This window comes from Macrobrachium rosenbergii, chromosome 4, assembly GCF_040412425.1.
Source record: "Macrobrachium rosenbergii isolate ZJJX-2024 chromosome 4, ASM4041242v1, whole genome shotgun sequence".
NCBI classification, from domain to species: Eukaryota; Metazoa; Arthropoda; class Malacostraca; order Decapoda; family Palaemonidae; genus Macrobrachium; species Macrobrachium rosenbergii.
The window spans coordinates 19,752,501-19,762,500 of NC_089744.1; positions in this window are offsets into that span (position 1 = coordinate 19,752,501).

Below are 10,000 nucleotides of genomic sequence, written 5' to 3' on the forward strand. Positions count from 1 at the left end.
CTATGTTGATCATCCTCCCTCCAATCATCAAACATACCAAATTGCAGCCCCCTAGCCTCAGCAGTTTTTATTTTAAGGTTAAAGTTTGCCATGATCGTGCGTCTGGCACCAATATAGGTGCTAACAACACAGGCCACCACCGGGCCGAGGCTGAGAGTTTCATACAGCATTATACGCTGTACAGAAAACTCGACTGCGCCGAAGAAACTTCGGCGCATTTTTTACTTGTTTATTTATTGCCTTTAGGTGAAGATTCGTCAATCAAGGTATACATCTGATTTGTCGATAATACCGTCAATAAAGTGTGGAAGTCCTAATGCGGAGTTAAAACGGTTTGATCAGTCTTTAAGATCATTCACTTTCTTAAGTCCCTTAAGCTACCGCTTTTCATAAGATGCTTATAACATCCTTACAATGAGAAATTCATTAACACCTTTTTCGCCTTGACAAAGTTCGACTCGGCTTCTTTATTTAAAAAGCGCCCAGTTGTATCTTATGTTTAGGCGCTTACAAAGAACCTAAAAAAATAAAAGAAATCTATAAATACTAAACATCGGTAATAGTTTGAGAATTTTTACCATACCATTAGCGGTACTGTGCATAGGACAATTTCAAGATCCATAGCAAATATATACATAATTAATTATTTTTTTCTTATACATTTAACCTTCATAATAAATTTTACATGTTAAAATAACAAGACGGAGGAAGAGGAATTACGCATGAAAGGTTGAATCATCTGAAAAATAGACCAAAGTTTAAGGTGTATTTTCCCACGCCCCTCTCTCTCTCTCTCTCTCTCTGTCTCTCTCTCTCTCTGTCTCTCTCTCTCTCTCTCTCTATATATATATATATATATATATATATATATATATATATATATATATATATATATATATATATATATATATATATATATATATATATATATATATATATATATATATATATAATTCATTCTACTTGACTTTTCTACTAGAAGGATAAATCATCCAGAAGCTGTAACCTTTCCAATGACAGCACTGATTTTTGGGATGAGGTTGCGAGCCCAGTAATCATGTCCCCATAGATGTCTAAACTTGACAGCCAGTTGAGTGTGGTATCCACAGGCGGTCATCCATCCAGGTGGCTACCGGACCTAACGTTGCTGTACTGAGGTAACGTTATTAATTCATTACAGTTTGTATTGTATCGTAAAATCCCTAATTATAGAGGATTAGTGCCTGCTTACTCTTTTTGTTTCTTATTAGGACTGAATAGTCTATTAAAAATCTATCAGTACACTTTATGATAACCGACTTTAGGATCAGGAGGGGTTTAAGTTTCTAGGGCGTTTGGGATTTGGAGAGAGTTTCTTCGCAGGTGAAGTCTTGCTTCTCAATTTTTATCCTCATTGTCATGCAATGTGTTTAAGTGTTCATATACAATAAGTATAAAATTCCTTTTAGTCACTAAGGAAGATACAGCTTATGAACCCATTTTTCGGAGAGAGAAAACGTGGGTAAGAGAATTCCAATAAATTACCGATGAGAATCACAATCAGAGAAACAATTCGTCAAATTCGTGAATATAGGTTTATCAAAAGTCAAGTTATGAGATAAGTTATAAAAATTAAGAGGCAGGAGAATGGTGCCTTATTGTATATTTCAACAGTATTTACATAGACGAACGTCAGAACCCTTAATACTTACAGAAGAATGTTAAAAACTTGTACTGTAAGAGAAATCTTTAAGACCACTGTGACTTCGGGCTTGAGATGTCCGGCCGACTCGGTTGCTAAGACGTTACCCAATGTCGCGGGTCATAGACAGGCATGGTCGAGAGACTTCTCTGAAAACTTTCACCCGTCTCCTAAGTCATCATTCAATTTTCTAATATAACATAAGAAATATAAACATTGCTTGCGTTTCAGTATATTCAAATGTAGGCCTAGTCTTCGGCGAGCTCTTACCTAAGTACTTTTCTAACGTTCTCGGATACGTTTCCTATCGAAAACCTTCTATTGTTAAATAGAAAATAAATCACGAGACATTTTCAGTTCGCTCAAAGTAGTGTTACGTTGAAAATAACTAGATTTCATACATATATTTGCGTGTGGGTGCTATGTAAACATACATATGTAATTATACATTGGCGAGTAATTACTGTATAATTTGGTTATTGACAGATCTCACCTGCGGGGGGAACTCACTGCAACTCATGAGCGTCCATGAGAGTTATAATTTATATTTTCGCAATATTTGGCCTCGTCTCAGGACAGAATTGTAATAAATGTCGATAGCATTCATTGGTACATCACACGTATAGTTATAGGCTACTCTTTCTTTTAGGGTGAAATTGATAAACACAGGAAAAGAACCTTTTTCTGAAAGTACCTAAGATCCAGAAAGTTGAAATTGGTGTGACCATATTACTGCACATTCATAGCTCTTGTATGTATGCTGTAACTAAGTAACGCACTGAAACAAAGACTTCTCATATGACTGTGAAACCAAGCGACGTGGCGTTGACTGGAACCAAGTTGGAACATGGGTCTGCCCCGGTATATTTTCCTCTTTTGCACTCCACATTATTTCTTCTCTTCCATTACGTCCAGATTAGTCTTTACTTTTACGCAGCTTGGGTCAGTTATTTCCCTGTGATCCTGGTTGTTGTAACGCCAGATAGCGTGCAGTCAGTTAATATTTTCTTATGACTGTCTCCTTCACAGAGGGACTGACAGGCGGGTAGCCATAATGTCTTCTAGCACTCGCCCAGTGGAGGCAAGAAGAAGAAAAAGGGGAAAAAACGCGGGCTTTAACACCAAGGGGAAACTTCTGACAACTCTTAAAGGGCGGTAGTTTGTAAATAAACAAAATAAAAAAAAATAAACAGAAGCAATTAGAAAACCATAAAGCTTTGCAGAAGAGGTTACGAATAGTCACCGATTTAGAAAGCGCCAGGTATACTGCTTCGACGTATGAGATGTTGACCTTGTGGACTATATATATATATATATATATATATATATATTATATATAAAAATATATATATATATATATATATATATATATATATATATATATATATATATATAAATGTTCAATCTCCATTTAACTTAAATATTGATAGCTTTTGTACCACAAGCTCAACATCTTATATATCGATGCAGTATACCTCACACTTTCTAAATCGGTGACAATTCTTATATATATGTGTGTGTGTATGTGTATGCGTGTGTGATAATATTATCTCCCTGGATGGAGTGATGCTTGAAAGAGCAATATGTCATGGGGTAAAATTGTGGGATAAGAAAATGAGTTGTGTAAGGAGTGTAGAATGGCAAATATTCGCAGACGACAGAGTGCTGATTAGGGATGGTGAAAAGAAGTTGCAGAGACTAACGAAACATTCTGAAAGTGCGAGTATGGATAACGGCCGAAGGGTAAATGTAAAACGGAAATATAGGGTATCATGAATGTTATTATAGATGGTGGAAGCATTATTGGTATAAATTGGTATAAGTAAATATATCGGATCATGTTAGGAAGAGAAAAGAGATGAAATACAGAACCGGGCAGCAAGAAAGGTAGCAAGACGTTTATAAAAACTGGCAAGAAGCTTGCAATGTCTACAGAGCGTATGAGAGACTGTGCAGCGGATGAATGACGGAAACGAAAAGAAAATCTTAAACTTCTTATCTCGTTGATATCCCCAAAATAATCATAATTTTGCCAAAACGTTTGATTTCTAGTTGTGCTTAATTATCACTCCCCTTCTGTGCTCCTAACTTCTACACACGCTGTATCTATCCGTTAAGTCCTCACTTTCTCCATTCTCCAGCCCAGGATCAGGAGATTGCTCTTTATAGTAGGATTCTATTATGCTCTACAGGAGTACTTGGCTTTCAGGTGGCCCGGTCTTTAAAGAGAGAGAAAAGGTTGAATTTGTAGAGATGAAGTGTTTGCGTAATATATGTTGCATGAACTTAACTGGAGGATGCCGAGCAATTGGAACCTCAAAACTTAAATGCAATGCTTCAATGCGCGCAAACAATTCTCCTTCTGTCTTACTTACATTCATAGCTATATAGTTATTAGATTGTTAAATTATTTTTCCTTTTATAATACTCTTTTTTTTCTGTATTTCGTGCTACTTTCTCTTACTTCTTTCAAATCAACACCATATTCTTTGGAAACTTGAATTTCAAGTCAATGGCCACTGTGGGCTTGTTCTATATGAAGAGGGTTCATCTTCTAAAGAATAATAATAATAATAATAATAATAATAATAATAATAATAATAATAATAATAATAATAATAATAACTATGGAGATATGGCGAAGAAATGGTAAGAAGTTTAGTTGCAGGTAAAAGGATTAATCACAGCGATTTGAGATAGGTCCTAGGAGAGCTGTTAATCAGCTCAGTGGTCTGGTTAAACTAAGATATACTTAAACTTTATATGGAAAGAATGGAGGGTAGCAGGCAGGTGAAAAGTGTGGACAGTTCGGAAGTTTTGGGAGGGAGGGAGAGAAGAAGGCCTAGGAAAGGCTGGAAAGAGTATTAAAAAGGAAGGGCTTCACCATCCTGAAGGCGAGAGAGTAGGGTATAGCGCGGTAGGTCCCTAGGAGTGTTCGACACACTGCTGATGAATCTTCCGTGTAGGTTTACGGGGAGGCTATGATGTGGATATCCTTTGCACGAGGGAGTAAGCCACAAATAAGCAGTTAAATTATGACTGTGGCAATGACTGTTGTATATATATATATATATATATATATATATATATATATATATATATATATATATATATATATATGTGTGTGTGTGTGTGTGTGTGTGTGTGTGTGTGTGTGTGTGTGTGTATGTGTGATAACATAAAAATGAAAGCAAAAAATAGATAACAGTGAATTACAAAAATTAATAAAATTGATAAAAGAAATAAAAGTATAAAGAATAGAAATAGAATAATAAAAAATAGAATTCAACAAAGGCAAAAAAAATAAAGCACATCCAGAAATTAGAAACAGAAATAAATAGATATCAAATATAAAAAGTAAAAATGAAAAATACAAAATATATGCAAATCAAAAGTGAAAAAATAAAACTCAGATGTAGATAAAAACTATAGAAACTACATAAAAATTAATATATATATACATATATATTTATATATATATATATATATATATATATATATATATATATATATATATATATATATATATATATATATATATATAACAGAGGACACATCACAGTCAGGAACATCATAGATATATCAAGCGCGTAAAAGGAATAGAAACGAAATAAGAAACAGAAGAGTCAACGCTTAAAAATTAAAAGACAAATATCTGAAAGTGAACATGACAAAAGGGAGATTTCAAACTCTGAACGCCCATCGGATGTAAAGTCCATTGCAGTTCGAGTGGCATGATTCTGTCATTTAATTATGCAATAGTTTATTTCAAGCTACGGAGGACTGCTTCGAAGAACAACGAGTTAGTAGTCACGACTAGACCTTTCCTTTAAGCGCAGAATTAATGACGAATCATCAGCGTGAAAAAATCGTACTATCAAGTGACGCCTGATTCCCGCAACTGTTTGGCTACAAAAGATATTTCAGTGCGTGTTCCATGGAGTAAGGTGCAGAAAGCTGATACCACTGAAATGAAGAACTCTCTTCCTGCCTCTGTGATCCTTAAATCGTACAATCTATACCCTTATTCTGCTGGTCGCTTTGTCTTTATTTCATCGTTTTCTCTTGCCGTGATAGACTTGACTTTGAGAAATTATGCACATCTGGGTATCTTCCCACCCGCCCCAAAAAATATTATTTCAGGAATATGGAGTGTTTCGCAAGTCACAAATAAAAAATAAAGGATTAGTAAACCATGAATTCTGATTTCACCGATTAGCACATTTTTAAGAGATAACATCCCTGGTATAGTTGACACTTGATTTACGTCATAAGAACCATTAAGTGAAGAAAGTTGAAAACCATAAAGTTGCTCATTCTCCAGAGTGAATACTCGGAAATAAGTTGACCTTATGGTTCCTGAGGACGTAAACACAAAAGATATCCAAATTAACAATTCATCCCTTTTATTTTTTCATTTTTATTTTTTACCTTCGTATCAGCTTCTGATACAGTCGAAAATATTTGCGGCGTTCTACTGCTTAAAACGCAATGAGTACCAATATGTGTTTTTTTGTGTGTGTGCTTCTTCCAACACCACTTCTTTTACCACTGATCTATGAAATACCCAGAATGAAAAGGCCTCTGCCCTAGTCTATAGACGATACGTAACGTCATTTAGAGTTATGAGGTAGGGGTCAGCCTCTCTCGCTGCTATCCTGCCTATATAGTAACCATATGTGGACCAGTAAGTCGAAACGAGTAACTTATTACCTGTAGACAATCATCCTCCTCTCTCTTATATCACAGTCACTTTTTGTCGGTATGTATAGACTACTAATAATATAATCTTTCCATTATTTTATTTCAATACTTCTATTTCCTTGAACTAAACCTTTTCGTAAAGTGAAGTTATTTAGACACAGAAACTAAACTTCATTCTCCAAAATTAAGGATATATTTTTGTTTAGCTTTCACCTTACTGGAAAACACGAGATATGAAATCCTGCCGCGAACAACGATAAAGGTATTAAAGTGGATGTAATGTAGTTACTGAAGTTGTATTGAAGTTATCCGTGTCAAGAATCTGTTTCACTACAAGCTTGCTTCGGTCTTAAAAAATAAAAAAACAGTGTGAGTCATGTAAAGTTTCTGGAAAAAAATTTTGATTTAACCGTGAGATTCACTTCTTAGAATTTAGTAATGGGTTAGATTTAGTCGCTACATTTTGCATAATAAATGGACTTTTGGGGCTTGATTTTGCCGCTTAGATATGTCACTAAATCGTGTTTAAAATTTACCACCTTCTTGCTCTGCTTGGATTTTATTCGGTATTCTTTTATCACATTTACTTTACTATATGATTGTACCGGTTTATTTTATTTAAAAATAAAATTGATGTTTTACATAACATTAATGACGATTTCAAGATTAAATGTTATATCATCCCGTTGTATAAATGCTTTATAATCTCTCCCTTTTACAGCTTTGTGCTCAGTTTTCTTCCATTTTTACACCCGTCTTTGACCGGTGATTTACTTCGGACGCCTGAGTTTACCGCGGTATTTCGTCGCAACGCTCCATCCTGATGTCTCACAACTCGTTTGAAGTCATTACAAAACTTTATTTTACCTCTTGACTTCGTCAAGGCGCTTCGTTTAACCAAATGTGATTTTTTTTCCCAGGGGCTTTATTTTAGCTCGTGATCGTAGCGATGCTGCCTTTGATATCTGAATAGTTTGTCGTAAGAATGATTTTACCGAAACGATTATTTTTAGTTTACTTTTTTTTTTCATTCACATGCTGTCCAAGGAAATTGTTGCAGCTGGAATCTGTCGGTGAGGTAAAAACGTAAATTTTTTTTGGCACTCTTGAACATTTATATAGACAAAGGGTACATCTTTTTGTCTGGTAATAAGAATAATAATAATAATAATAATAATAATAATAATAATAATAATATGGTGGTAGTAATAATAATATAATAATAATATATATATATATATATATATATATATATATATATATATATATATATATATATATATATATATATATATATATATATATGTGTGTGTGTGTGTGTATGGTTTAATATCTGATTCATATGTATATTGGGAATACTTTAGACCTAGGGAATTATAACTGAAAAGTGTGGTTAAGCACTTATCATTTAAAATTCCCCTGTGTGTGTTATTCCCAGGGGTATACTATAACTGAAGTTAATATCTGTGAACATATAAAAGTCCCTTGTGTGTATAAGCGACAAAGTTTATATATATATATATATATATATATATATATATATATATATATATATATATATATATATATATATATATATATATATATATATATATATATATATATATATATATATATATATATATATATATTTATATATATATATATATATATATATATATATGAGTGTGCATGAGTTTGTCCGTACTTATATATAAGGCTCAAATATGAATAAGAACACAAGAACACATCCCCGGAATCCAAAGACTTGATAATCCCGGGGCAGCACAGTTCCCATCGGTACTTTGGGGAGCTTATAAACGATCTCATCATCCCCATAACTTTCGTGTAAACTTGAGCAAGCATCAATTATCCCGTCATTATTGATGTTACGGGCGGTGCTTCTTTTCAGCCGAAGGATAATCACATTTTTTTGAGGGGTGGCGGAGGATATTTTGGCGGTTTTCGAAGAGCGAAAGGTTTTTACAAAAATGTCTTTTTTGTACTTTTCGTTCTCTTTCGTTGATTTAAAGGCTTTGGTTTCTAATGAGGCGTAAGGCTTATTCCAGTATTTGCTTCAAGTGGTAGAATTCATAATATTTGCTCAAAGTAAGGAAACTGACTTTATGAATACTTTAAGTGACGGGATTTATAGTTCTTGGTTAAAGAAATGCAGATTAGAGTGTTAGCTCTATCTGGCTCAGCTTATAGTACTTGCTGCAAACGACCGAATTTACTATGCTTGCTTGAAATGGTATCATTGAAAGTATTTACTCTATGTCAATTTTAGGAAAGTGCTTTCAGTGACTAATTGACGGGATTTGTATTAGTGACGGAATTAACTTTCAGTTTTCTGTAAAAGAAAATTATTGCGCCGGCTTTGTCTATCCATCCGCACTTTTTTTCTGTCCGCCCTCAGAGCTTAAAAACTACTGAGGCTAGCGGGCTGCAAATTGGTATGTTGATCATCCTCCACCCTCCAATCATCTAACATGCCAAATTGCAGCCCTCTAGCCTTAGTAGTTTTTATTTTATTTAAGGTTAAAGTTAACCATGATCGTGGTTCTGGCAACGATATAAGTCAGGCCATCAATGGGCCGTGGTTAAAGTTTCACGCGCCGCTGTTCGTATAGCATTATACCGACACCACCGAAAGATAGATCTGTTTCGGTGGCCTTGATTATACGCTGTAGCGGCCGTACAGAAAACTCGATTGCGCGGAAGAAACTTTGGCTCATTTTTTTTGTTTATTATAAGTGACGCGTTTTACAGTATTGAAAGCAGCCTATATACCTGCTTTCCTTCAAGTGCGGAATTTTTACATTTTCCTTCAAGTGACGTAATTTGCAATATGTACTTGCCTTGAGAAAGACAATTGGCTGAATCTGCTTTAAGCGAAATAATTTAGAGTACCTTTCAAAAGTAACCCGACGCTGCTTTGGTAACGTGATTTAAAGTTAATATTCAGGATATGCTTTAAACAACATGATTCAAAGTGCTTAAGTAACAGGATCCCTCCTTGTTTTAAATAATGTCATTTACAGCATTAGCTTCAAGAAATGTAATGCACAGTAGTTCATTTGAGTAACAAATTTTTCTGAGAGTGACCTAGATTTGCTTGTAAAGTTATGCCCGTCTCCGTTACTTCACTCTGAAGTCATAATTTGCTAAGATCTTTTAATGATATCTTTGTTATTGCTATGATAGTAACACTGGTAAAGAAATTTGGCGCTCACGAAAGACAGACCACTAATAATAATAATAATAATAATAATAATAATAATAATAATAATAATAATAATAATAATAATAATAATAACAATAATAATAATAATGATAATAACAGTGAATTGTTAATGATTATATATATAATGAAAGTATATATATATATATATATATATATATATATATATATATATATATATATATGTGTGTGTGTGTGTGTGTGTGTGTGTGTTAAGCAATTTGATCTTGTTTCCTTCAGCTAGGAAATTACTGTGTAAAATACGATTCTTTTTCTTTCACTGGGTGTATGGGTGGTGGTGTACAAATTACACCGAAAAAAAAACATTCTAAATTTAATCTTGTAATATCGAAACCTGACTAATCTTATGGAACTATTATGAAAAAACCTTT